This window comes from Palaemon carinicauda, chromosome 27 (assembly GCF_036898095.1).
Source record: "Palaemon carinicauda isolate YSFRI2023 chromosome 27, ASM3689809v2, whole genome shotgun sequence".
In the NCBI taxonomy this organism is placed as follows: domain Eukaryota; kingdom Metazoa; phylum Arthropoda; class Malacostraca; order Decapoda; family Palaemonidae; genus Palaemon; species Palaemon carinicauda.
The window spans coordinates 55,904,546-55,919,545 of NC_090751.1; positions in this window are offsets into that span (position 1 = coordinate 55,904,546).

The following is a 15,000-nucleotide window of genomic DNA, read 5'->3' on the forward strand; positions in this document are numbered from 1 at the left end:
CACTTCTTTTATGACGAATCCTTATTACATTCACGCAAAGACTTTCCTTTCTTCACAAGCACGGACACAAAATTCAACCATTCACTTAACAGCTAGATTTAATAATCTCATGCTTTATGCTATTTTGTGATTTAAATCTGTTATTGGCATAGAGGATTTGGAAAGGCAATACTGTCTGCATACTTGACCTACTACTTAGATTATGGCCCTGTATTTGCAATTGTGAGTAGGAATTTACGCTAAATCTCGCACACGAACACATAACACTTTCAAATCAGGCTTTAACACGGCAGATGTATAATGATACCCTTTTAAATGAGAATCATCTTTTATCTGTTTTTTTTAAATAAAATCAGAATGTTTAATTTGTTGAAGCTTTTGCTTGATAAATGTGATATTACTCATTCGTTTGTTATGACTATACATTTAGTAGTGTAAAATGTAAATTATGATCGATTTACTTTTTCTTATTGGGGTTCGTTTCCTCGAGCAGAAACATTAATATTAACCGAAACATCTTATCATGTAACATTTTACACACAAGCATATATATATATATATATATATATATATATATATATATATATATATATATATATATATACATATATATATATATATACATATATATATATATACATATATATATATATATATATATATATATATATATATATATATATATATATATATATACATGGCATTTAATACCGAATTCTATCTTGGGAATATATATCCACTTGGAATTCATTTTATGGTAACCGCTTCTGGCCGGGTGGAGATTCGAACCCCCACCTGTTCGGCTGGAAACCATGCTGGCAGAGACTCTACCGACTGAGCTATCAAGATATATATATATATATATATATATATATATATATATATATATATATATATATACATGTATGTATGTATATTATATATATATGTGTGTGTGCGTGTGTGTGTGTGTGTGTGTGTGTGTTAGATGAGAAGAAAAACTGTGGTTTGTTGCAAGGTATTTCTCGGTGATGTATGTGATAAACCATAACGTTATCAGATGAAAAGTAAAAAAACCCAAGAGGAGGCCGATGAGACCAAGAATGAAAACTTTGAATCTTAAAGGAGAACAGGTATGTAAGAGAAGAACATAATAAAAGAATGAATTTAAAAGACGATGAAACAGTTAACACAGGCTGTAGGTGAAATGGGGAATAAAAAAAAAAAACAGTTCCATCATAGGTGCAAATGTAAATGTTGAAGATAATCATTACAGAGGAAGAAAAATTTATACTGGAACTATTAAGGACAAAATGGAAAGCGGACGAAATGGCAATTGACTGAGTATAAAGGCTGAGGGTAATGTATTTAAGAAGAGTGGTGATATTAGGTATGGTAATTGTAGCGAAATCAAACTAAAAGACTACTTGTTACAGGTTATAAAACCTGAGAGATTGCAAGAAATTGTGAAGATTAGGGAGCAAAATTATTGTATCATTAGAGGGAGATGTATAGCTTATATCTTTATAAGACAAAAAAAGCTGGAATGTAATGGGAAGATTTGCAGTGTATTCACATACTTTGAAACGTCATTGGTAATATTTTCGTACATAAAAAATGAGTAAAGTTCCAGATTGATTGATTGATTTAAAGTTTTCAGGCATCCTGTAAAGTTCCAAAAAAGTTAGCAATGTTGGCAGAGATGACATATGAAAGAACTAGGAACAGCCTGTTGGAAGACAAAAATAGTGGAAGCTGGAATTATTGTATAACAGAAAACGACATTTGGCCCCTTTCAGTTTGTGCTTGTTACCTCCGCCAACGAAGTTGGAGAGGAGGTTATGTTATCGCCGTTGTTTGTCTTTGTTTGTTTGTTCGTGTGTGAACAATTTCCTGGCCACAATTTTACTCACAGAGTAGTGAAACTTTCAGGATTTAATTATTATGTTGAGTCGTGGAAGTGATTCATTTTGAAAGTCCTACATTAAAGATCAAGGTCAAGCAAAAGGTCGTTTGCATGTGTTCAACTTCCTGGCAACAATTTTACTCGTAGAGTAGTGATACATTCAGGGCTTAATTGTTATATTGAGACGTGGAAGTCCAAGTTCAAAGGTCAAGGTTAAACAAAAATTCAAGATATTAAGCTGCTGTGGCGGAGAACTGCGCTCTACTGAGTGGCCCTCTAGTTATAGATGTATTGGGTGGAGGGAAATATTAAGTCGATGGTCTGGTGATTACGGCAGAGGTTAAAGAACTGCAGAGAAGGGAAAGAAAATGGAAAGACTCTGTCGAGAGAGATGGCCTGAAGGTACACGCGGTTAAAAGTGAATGATGGTATCCTGAAAGCAGGAAATGAACAGGATATTTATATGAGATAGAAGTCAAAATTTAAAATATATTTCATATAATTGGTATCTACTTTATCCAATTTTACGGGGGGGGGGGGGAGGAAGCTGAAATAAGACGCAAGATAAAAGCAGATTACTGAAAATAGATGAAGTGGCAGTGGCAGCCTGACAAAAGAATGTCAAATAAACTAAAAATCAAGATCTCCTATACCGTAATTAAACCAGCGATGATGTATGAGAAAGAGAACAAATAAAAGAGGACGTTGAGGTGGATTCTGGGGATCTCACTTCGTGAGATGCTGAAAATTAAAGAAATTGAGAGAAGTATCAAAGTGGTAACGATTACTTATATGACAAAAGAGTGAAAATTGAAGTGGCATGGGCATGTAGGACGGTTGGGTGAGGAGGAAGTGAAAAGGACTTGGATTAGCCTTCTTGAGGGTGGAAAGTCAACAAGGAAGCAAAAGCTTAGATGGTATGTTAGAGTGAAAGACGATTGGTGAATGGTTTGGTGGAAGAAAAGGCTTTCAGTACAAACAGTAAAGATGTATCGGCGCAGGATCCAGATTGGGGCCACCGACCCCTAATTTTAGAGATAACAGTGGGGATGGAGATCATACATACACACACAGTGTATGGATACATACATATATGTGTGTATGTATGTATATATATATATATATATATATATATATATATATATATATATATATATATATATATATATATTATTCATATTTATTTTATAGACACGTATCAGACAATAATAAATGGGCATTAAGCGTTACTTCTCTCAAACGAGGTCATGCAAATTCCTAATACCACTTCAACAAATACGTTCACTACCGGCTGATATGTCCTCTTCCACATTCTAAGAAAATCTTCCACACATTTTCACTTTCTCTTTCTTCTATAAACCTTATTTGTGTCGCATAATCAGGCAAGACTCCCTTATACACAGTCAATGGTGTCTTGAGGATATCCTGATAACAACAATAGTAGGGTCTTTAATCCTTATTAGGTCCTACACTGCCGACTCCCCGCAGCGATGTAAGTAGCACTAACAACCAGTATCACTGTCTGTCGAAGCGATCATTTACTTCCAAATGACTATTTCCTGATTATCTTACTATTTCTTCACACGCGATGCATCACATAGGAAATATCTTCTCCTATCATACTCAGCTATATGTGCAATGGCCACGGCAACAGCTCCAGCATTCTAAGCTGTTAGAAACAGACGCATAAAAGAAATTGGGAAAACATGGGAAATAGTTCTATAACTTTATTTGGTAACATAGCAACTTCGCTTCACAAAATTATAAAAATTAAAAAGATTTCAATCTTAAAGCTTTTCGAATCACTTCATTCGCGTGCCATTATTTACTCTCTCTCTCTCTCTCTCTCTCTCTCTCTCTCTCTCTCTCTCTCTCTCTCTCTCTCTCTCTCTCTCTCTCTCTCTCCCATGTACATGGCACTGGATAAGGTTGTCTCCCGTCTTCAACTAACCAGTGAGATAAATTCTCAAATAGATCATGTAAAATATGTTTAACCAAAATATGATCACTGGACACGAAACAAGCCTTGCATGACATAAGTAATTGGTATTCTCTTTGCAGTTAGTTAAGGAGTGTTGAGGAAGAATAAAAAGGCAGCTCAGATATACAGAAATAAAAACAAATGAGAGACCAAATAAACTGAGAAGCTGAAACGAAACTAAGAAGGAAACGTAGTATATGACTATAAAGCAAATGAGAGACCCAGTAAAGTGAGAAACTGAAACGAAGCTAAATCATGCTTTTCTTTTTGCTACCATTCATATTACCTTATTTTCCAATTTACGGGAGAAATTAAGAAACTTCAATGTAGTAGTACATTTATTTGATCGAGAACCCTTATTTCAAGTACAATAGCAGAGTATGTTGAGCATAATTCAAATATAATAGAAGTCTAAGATGAGTATAATCTAAATACAATATGATCCTACAGTATGTTGAGCATCATTCAAATACAACAGGAGTCGATGTTAAGCACAATTCAAATACTATAGGAATGTACAATATGCATTTCACCAGTAAACAAGACTAGGGGAATATTAATCTCAAGGATACTAGAGAGGGTAAAAAATTATCAGAATTTGTGCTTCCTGCGATTGTTAAAAGAATTGTGTGATGATAATTTGGAGAAAATCATTTTTATTTGATACAACTAGCATTTTTACCACATTTCAAACATTTTCCGAAATGTATGAAATTTATAAATTTTGTCATAAGTACACATCACAGGCGGATTAGATTTACTCTCAACTACATCACAGACAGTACATCTACTCTAAAGAACGGAATTTATTCAACGACCTGGTAGAAATATGTGATGGAAGACATAAAGAAAATATTCAACACAAAATTGAGTGGAAAAACGCTATTAAAAAAAAAAGCAGTAGCCTCAAAAGTGTACTCTAATGAAATTTGCTACAAAAATTCCGCTATACAACAGAACAAACACACATACATGTATGTATATATATATATATATATATATATATATATATATATATATATATATATATATATATATATATATATATATATATATATATATATATTATATTTTTATATAAATCAAAGTTTTAAAAGTAAAATATAGTTATATAAATTAAAGTTTTAAAAGTAAAATATGTCAAGTAAATCTATTGTGGTAGGCATGTAGAATTAATAAGGTTAATATTTCAAATTGTGGTGACTGCTTCTTAGTAGCCCTTCTACACATAATCTCTGAGATTAAAACATACATTGAATAAAAGGTTGGGTTGAAACCTTTCATGAAGAAGGTAACAGTTGAAAACATGCCATAAACTTGAATGGGCACTCAGTAGGACGCATACCTTTGCCACTGCCACATAACGAGATAGGCAATTGAATTATGCACATTGAGGCACTAGCTTCATGCACATCGGATATAAATTGACAACATAACAAAAGGACGTTTTTTATCTTTTCTTAACCTTGACCTTTGACCCAATCAGTCCTAAAATCTAATCACATTGTCCTTGAATCATGGTCAATCATTTCACCAAATTTCATGAAATTCGGTCAAATAGTCTTTTATTTATGCGGGTCACAAACAAAGACATACAAACAAATAGATAATCGTCTATCAAAATATAACCTTCACTGCAACGAAATTGGCGACGGTAAAAATAGGTCAGGATGAGACCTTCTTAGGGGAAAGGTAGCAATGCAATCCCATGAATAGGAATTTCGTTAAAATCTTCCAAGGGAAAAGGAAGAAGTTGTATACATCCTACGAAAAAGAGTTGGTAGAAGATCCGAGTTGAAAACATCCCTTGAAAAGGGGATCAGATTGAAACATTCACTATGAACAGCAGCACTACAAATTTTCTTTGAAAACGAATTGCGTTGAAATTCGCCAAGCCAAGGTCGGCACTATGGGAAAGACAGTGCGCTCTCTTCCCTTCTCAGCCCATAGCTCAGAATCGCGTGTAGATTATATATAGTACACCATAAAGAAAGAATTAAAAAAAAATATTTTGAAAATTATCAATGTCAAAGAAAATTAGGGGGTGCTGCAGTTCCACAGCACTTACCACGTGCCACCACTGTTTCATACGCCGAAGAGCAAGTAAATATACGGCTATCTAAAATATAAATTCAGTACTACAGGAACCCTAAAGGGTTTCCAAATCTCGGAGAATAAAATATTCAAGAACCCAACAATATATAAATGATTGTTATCCAATTCAAAAATATTTTGCTTCATAATAAAAACTACAAATTACTACAGGTTTCATTTTCATCCCCAGAGAGAGAGAGAGAGAGAGAGAGAGAGAGAGAGAGAGAGAGAGAGAGAGAGAGAGAGAGAGAGAGAGAGAGATAGGATGTACTTTATGGCTAGAATAATCACATAGGAGCCAGAAGATCCTTTAACTCCAGCGGCGTGACGATTAAGGCAGCACCACCTAGTTTTCACTCCACCTCCTATTGGGTAAAGGGAATCTCACTGGTCCTATTAGCAACTGCGTAAATCCCACACGCAATCCGAGAAAGGAAAGTTAATATGGATAATATGGGAAGAAAGAAGGTTGCTTCCAAGATTCCTATCTAAACGAGAGATGGTCATATGTACATCCTAATCACATACAATGTCTGACGATATTTGGATAAAGATCCCATCTGGGAACTGTTACCAAAAAAATAAAAATAAAAGAAATAAAAAACTATCGTTAGCAACTGGGATCAGTACTAAGAGTACCGTTCGAGAGTTCTTGGAGTGCCTATACAAGTAACAACAAAGTTAATATAATATACAAATGGTCGGTCATCTATGTTTTCTTGATTTTCTTTCATCCTATCAAGGTACGAAACTATTCTGATTTCTCATCTCTAGCCCCTAGGGTTAGGTATGGGAGGTGAGAGTTTAATTATATACCCGTTTATCCATAAGCTTCCGTGTCTTGTTTGTTGTTCGTCCTTCGGCATTCTTTTTATAGCAAGATGAAGCCCACTGATAATATAACCAACGTCTAGAATGAGAGGGCATCATAATTAGACCCGGGTATCTTGGATTCCTATAAATCTCACTCCAGAAGCATTTTGTTAATATTGCAATCAGACTCTTTGTACGGAAACAGGTTCTGTAGAAAATTTGCTCAACTCTCTCCTGCTAGTAACGGGACAGACAGTAGCTTTGATAATGGCATCAAATTGAGTCGTCACATTAAGGGAGACCCGTTTCCATAAAACGAGGACATAATCCCTCCGACAGGACTGTATGAAACGTCCGGGGCAAAAAGCTATTATGAACAGGTATCACTTGGGAAAGGGGTATTAGAATGGAGAGATAAAAAGGTAAGAAAGGGGTATAATGGCGCACGGAACATGCACGTAATATGCAGCCAGAGAGTTCAAGCTAGTTCTCGCAACAAAGGGACCACAAAAAGAAAGTCCAAGTAAGTCGGTCTCAGACAATCCCTTGTAAAGAAGGGTATTGAGACCCTAAACCCCCGTTGAGGTACCATACATGACCTACTTAGGTAAAAATATTACTTATGCAAGTGTCTGGCTTTAACAAAGAACTTTGCAGGAGCCAAAATATTAATCTCGACAAGAATCTCAGCAGCCGGCTGTAGAGCACAAATCATTTACTTCTTACGTTCATTAGTTTATTCTAAACCGCATTTAAACTGTAATATCTAATCCTCAAGAAGCCCCAAAAACTTGAACAAACGAACACATCAAATAATCAAAGTAAGACTGCTTAGTAAAGACATTTCTTAAAACTCATTCATAACTATGTTAAATCACATGTTTGGAGCACGTCCAAAATAAAGAAAAGAAAATGCTTGGTACAAGGAATGTCCCGTAAGCGTCAGTCTACACCTATATTTTCAGGTGGGCATAAATGCAAACATGTGACAGAATTCATTGTTCAATTTCTGTGTAAGCAATATCCAAGAGAAATCATCGGTCTCAGCTATTGAGAGTTCTGTTCAACAATTACTTAGATAATAAATAAAGTTGGAAGTATAGACGATTGCAATGTCCATAAAAGAAAAAACACAACTATACCAACTGCTGGATATACAAATATCACTAGTCCCAAAAAGTATCAATTATGATTTAGGCTGCTGTATCAATCTTGGTTTTTTTATGTCATAATTTATTAAATCTAACAAAATATAAACACTTATACATACGATAACAAGCGGTACAGTGAAACAATCGTGAATGCATAATTCACAGTGTAAGCTTTAACCAATAGACCTTGGCTAAAATATACTTATCAACAGAACGTCCAAACTGAATATCAACCTTAAAGAACGAAAAGATGAATATAATTATACCATAAAATTGTTAATATAATTTCTTAGAAAAACTTGGGTATTCAACCATTTTTTTTTCTTTTTTTTTTTTTGGTGTGTGCGCGCCGTCGTCTGGTACTTTGAAAGCCTATATGCTCTTTTAAATTAATTTCTATGATAGCTCACAATTTCAAGCAATGACATCATTATTATCGGCACTTGCATACAATGTTGTTTTATGACAAAAAAAAAAAAAAAAAAAAAAAAAAAAAAAAAAAAAACAATAACTCTATCACTATTATAACAGGCGATGGTCTTCTAAGAGAGTCCCTTTCATGTTCTATAACAACTGCAATATCCAAGTAATCCTTCCCCTAAAAATCGGTATTATCCAAGTCATTTCACGAACGTCGTCACAACCAGGACTGACTCGTGTTTGTAGGTTCTTTGAAGACTTCAAACCAACGAGCTACCACTTTGGGGGTAAGGTCTTAAGGACCTGTGACACGCGATCTCGCCTGTGACCCAAACCATGCCCCTTCAGAAGATGTGGGTACGTGTTACTATTCGCCCTTTAGGGCCACACAGCCATTGTTCCCCTGCTCAAGTAATTACGTCTTACAACCTACGGATTTGTATGGAAGAAGAGTCTTGCGTGCGAATGTGTGCACACGCGAGCAAATGAAGTTTCGATTTCAAATATGTTAATTAGATCCTTTAAGTTATGAGAGAGAGAGAGAGAGAGAGAGAGAGAGAGAGAGAGAGAGAGAGAGAGAGAGAGAGAGAGAGAGAGAGTTAAACACAATGATCCCTTCGTCTCTCATTTTTATAAAACAATTGATTTTTTCAAGAAAAAAAAACACTTATTCTATTCACAAACAATGGCCTTTTCTTCTAAGGACTATAAATGTCTCATACATTACTTCCCTAAAGGCGTAACTATAAACTTTAACGGAGACAATCTAATTTAAGCAACGAAAACATATACGCACATATTCAGTATGAAAAAGTGCAAATTAAATTTTTTAAATATTTGAAAATTCTTCCATTCAGGTTCGAGACCAATATTTTATGATAAACCTATTTTGTACCTTTCAACTTTTGACTAAATAATAAATAAGGAAACGTAATAAAATGAAAAAGTTTACTAGTTTTGTATGAAGTTGACAAAAGTATAAATAATACAATACAACCCAGTGACCTATATATCTATCTCTTTCATTTTTATTTATTCAAAGTATATGGCTACCTCGGCCTTCAAAGTTAGGTTTTCGTTTCTGTTTACAACTTAATTCTATAAATAATAAATAAGATAACGCATTACAAGGAAACGAAGGCTTTTTTTTATATTATGGCCTATTATCCCTACAACTTGAACCTATGGGCTTTTTAACAAATCAATCAACTCTATAATCTTGGATGAATATTTCTCACATACAAACACTACATATGGAGCTCAGCAATAGCACAGCCACCACTACATGAAAACAATTCAGTTAAGAATGACAGAGAAAACACGATATATAATGAAAAGGAGGAGGAAGGCGGGGTAAGACTTTCTGGAATATACTAACCTGTCTCGCAAAGAAGTAAATATTGAGAGAAAGGTTCATTAACAAAGGGATGTCTGAATAAAAGATGCAAGTGGGAGATGCTACCTGTAGATAATACAATACTGGATTGATGGAGTATTTAAAAAATGTACTGAATATGGAACACAGAATGCATGCTGAGCTGTGTTGATAAAATCTAAGAATGGCCTTTAAAATTACCATTAAGGATGCTAAGAAGCCAATTCAGTAGCCTATGAATGAGAAGATATCCAGAATTGAATGCAATTTCAAATAATATGGGAACAATAGAGGAAGGATGGTGTGGCTGCATGGCTAACAATGGTGAGTAAGATATGCCTGCGTGAGGGATAGCTTCTAAAACAATGCGCTAAAGGAATAATAATAATTGTCCAGAAATATACGACTAAAAGTTATATGGATAATAATTGTACCTTTGTACATGGTGAAACTCATAAGAGGAGACTGCAAGAATATCAAAGGCTTTGATTAAGAAGGGAACAGCGATTCCAGAAGTACAGTATTAACAAAAGAAGAACCATTGGGTTTAGAAAAGAACTATGAACATAGTGTTTGTTACGAGACAATCATGTATTATAGTAAATGTATCCGAAAGTAAGGTTCTTTGAGTAAATGAAAACCAGTGGGACGCAGTGATGGTGTTAATACGGATTATATGATAATTAGTTTTCAATTTATATACACATCTATAAGCGAATATTTCAAAAGATTGTTGGACGAGAGAAGAGGCGAATCATAAAATAGTCAAGGATTATGAGGATGAGAGAAAATTATAGGGAGAAAAAGCTAAGCAAAAAATTTTGACCCAACTTGTGTCTATGATAGAGAAGGATGTAATTTCTAACAATCATCATCGTTATATGATAAGCCAAGCTCCAATCCCAGTTGAAAAAGTAGTCAAGCCCTAGACCCAAAAAAGGGATGGCATCCCAGGATAGAAACGGAAAAGTAAAGAATAAATTATAATAGAGAAATAACTACATAATAACAATATAACATGACTATATACTAAAAAAAAGTGCAGTAGTAGTAGTTTACAAAATAAATACCAAATATGAAGCAAACTCTTGGCAAACCTGCCCAGCACACCGTCTAATTTGAAAAATGAGTAAACTGACAGAGAAGCTATAATCCAAAAGCATGGAATGCTATGGTACAAAGCCTACGGCGTTATCAAACACTAGAATAAAAGAACTGGTTTGATTCTAAAGTGTCTTTCTTTGAACAGGTATAGAACGCTTAGTGTTATCAGAAGTGTGATGGAAGAGAAACTGGTTCAGTAATCGGGTACACTATTTGCTGTATGTAAAGACAAATCACAGAGCCGTACCTAAAGGAGGATCTCACATGAAAATTTTATTAGCGTTTTAGAGATTGTACATATTGAATAAGCATAATCCAAACTGTGAAACATTTGGATTGCGGCTAAGCTTTTGAACTTGATGGGGCCCGCGAGGCCAATCATCAACAGAGTGCTACGGGGTGAAAAGCCTACGGTTACACTATGAAGTAAAAGTTAAAAGAAAGTTGGGCAGCTGGAACGGATGAAAAAATTGAAGATACCTGTTAGGTATATATGAATGCAAGTGATGAAAGGAAAAGCGTAATCTGTTGTGGTAAACTGTATTTATGAAATATGTGGATAGGCAGAGGTATAACAAATTCGGGGAAAGACTATAATACATAAGGTAAAAATATATATATAAAAAAAAAAACATACTTTAAATAATGTATCCTAGGTAGTTTCGCCTTTTAGAAAAAGTGAGGGCAAGTTATGTTCATGGGAAAAGTGCATACTGCGAAAAGTCTTGAAAACGCCTATTCTAGGCTATGGTAAATGAACTATAAAAAATCAAATCAGCAGGCTGGAGGCAAATACATAATACAGTGATGAATGTCATTGAATGCATGCTATATACAGAGTTTAACAGGCTGTTAATGAGACTTTAATTGACATGAATTTTACGGACAATACCGTATTCCTCAGAATGACGGTGACAGCTATTGCTTTCTCGTTTGAGAACCTATCCATTCCAACATAGAGAAAATGTTTATCGATGAAGAAAAACAACGTAGCAGACAGAATATATAATTAATGTAAAATTCTGATTCAAAATACATGAAAGTGAGCAAGACCATTGCACAAATATTGTTCGTATGCACACACGACAGGAAGACTCCTCTCTCCTAAATTTTTTGCAGCATGCCTTGAAGTTTTCAAGATTTTAGATTGGGAAAGATAATGGAGAATACCTTAATAACTTAAGGTTTGCCGTTAAAAAAGTTCTGTTTAGCAAATTACGGAAGGAATTGCAAAAGATGATAAAATATTTGAATAAAGAAGATATGTAGGAATGAAAATGGATAGAGTAAAACTAGGATAATGTTCAATGAAAATATAGACAACAAATAACGGTTATGGACGAAACTCTAGAGATTGTTAATGAATATACGTACTTAGGACAGACAGTAACTGTTTCCCCAGGACATAAGGCCGAAAAAAATGATAAGCACAGGATGGAGAGCTTTTGGTAAACAAAGAAAGTATGAAAATTAAAATGTCACATTCTCTAAAAACAAAAAATCTAATCAGATGGTTTTACCAGTACTAATTTATGCATAAAAAACTGGGAGCCTTACTAAAGCCTAAAAACATAGATCAATGGAAAGGACAATCAAGGCAATAACAGTAGGAGACAGAAACAGCGCAACATGGAAATGAGAGAAAACTAAAGTAGAGGATATTATTCTAACAACATGTAAGAAAAAGAAATGGACATAGACAGGACACATAATGAGGATGACAGATAATAGATAGACATTAAGGATAACCGAATGTTTACCTAAAGATTGCAATGGAAGTAAGGTAAGAGAGAAAAGACGACGGATTAATGAGCTAAGAAAATTTACAGGTATAGACTGGCATTGAAAGACCATAAACAGACGCGAGTAGGTCATATATGAGGCATTTGTCTTGTAGTGGTCAAGCGAAGGATGATATATATATATATATATATATATATATATATATATATATATATATATATATATATATATATATATATATATACATATATATATATATATATATATATATATATATATATATATATATATATATATATATATATAATCATCAGCCGTTACTAGTCCACTGCAGAACAAAGGCCTCAGACATGTTCTTCCATTTGCGTCTGTTTATGGTTTTTCTGTGTCAGTCTACACCCACAAAAGTTCTTAGTTTGTCTTCTCTTCCTTCCCTTGCTTCTTTTACAATCTCTATGGACCCATTTTGTTAATCTTAATGTCCATCTATTGTCTGCCATTCTCATTTTATGTCCTGCCCATGTCCATTTCTTTTTCTTGCATGTTAGAAAATCCTCTACTTTAGTCTGCTCTCGTATCCATGATGCTCATTTTCGGTCTCTTTTTGTTATTCCCGTCATTAGTCTTTCAATAGAAAGAATGGAAAGAATATATATATATATATATATATATATATATATATATATATATATATATATATATATATATATATATATATATATATATATATGTATATATATGTATATATATATATGCATATATATATAATATATATATATATATATGCATATAATATAAATATAAATAAATAAATATATATATATATATATATATATATATATATATATATATATATATATATATATATATATACACACGCATATACATATATATACACACTATAGATATATATATATATATATATATATATATATATATATATATACACACACACATATACATATATATACACACTATATATATATATATATATATATATATATATATATATATATATATATATCTGACAAACAATGCATATAATTGTTTACTCACTCTTTCACAAGGAAGTTTAATTTAAAAATCTGTTAAATTATCATATATAAATAGACAAAATCATTATCACTAAACAAATGTTTTATCAAATCTTACTTTTAAAACGTGCAATCGCAATCTCCTATGAAGACAGAACAAATTTCGTCAAGCATATTCCAAATGTTCCTTAATTTTCTACTGGAAAGCCTTGAAATGAAACTTGTTTGGTAGCATTATATTCCACTCTTGAATTAATCTTTTCAATTACGAAACCGTAAGTCGACGTAACAAGGTAATTCGTTATACTATTATCCGACTTTACCTTTGGAACATCAGAATACAACGGAATTCAATATTACTTCTCCTTTTACAAGGGAAAGGCACTTGAAGTTAATTACGAATAACTTACACCACCACCAACCCATAACAATAGCCCACATATAATTCCCCATTATAATATGAAAATATAATTGAATTTCTTTATTTCACGCCTTTCTCATTTACCCATGTACAAATATATTTATAAGAAGAAAAATAAGTCTCCTTAAAAAGGTAGCCTCTTTCAAAGCCAAATCCAACGCGAACATAGGTTCCAATGTTGATAATAACATGACATAAAAACGGAAGCTGAAAGTATTATGAACAGATGAAATATAAAATATGTGTGTTTATGCATACATGTATACTTATACATTTCATTAGTGAGAGAAAAATATGTTTGTGTCCAATGATGCAATGAATAACACTAATAAACGAATCATATGCATAATGAACGAAATAAAGAAGTACACAAATCTTTTAGAAATACATTTTGGTTAATTTAACTTTTCCAAAGTTTCAAGCAATGAAATAACTTTGAAGTTAAGCGTATAAAATAACATATTATCAACTGGATAACTGATGAAACATTCAAAGGAAAATAAGCAATAACAGAAAACAGATAAAACAAGCCTTTCTTTGGCCTTGAATATCATATTTGATACATAATACATGAAGTACTAAGAAGGCAACTGTGACGTTATGGTATGAATGATAATAATAATGAGTATGAGTGAAGGAATATTCAACAATTAAGAATTGAGTGCATATCTCATGGAACTGCAGTGCTGATAGTATACAACATAGCATAAGGCTCGGTTGGCCAGATTTCGTGCATATGGCTTATACTTTTCTCCCCTTGTAAACTCACTTCTAACATTTTACCTTATGTTATTAACAGTACGGCATCTGTTCCCTTTACATTTTTTGGGGCATTTCTGAGAGTTCTTTCCATTTTCCCCTTCTTTCTTTAAATTACTTACTTCAGTTACCTCCTTTCTTATATGTGCTTTTACTCATGCCTTGATATTTTACATTTCTTCTTTCACATTCCAACCCCCTTTAGCAGTTCGTCCACATT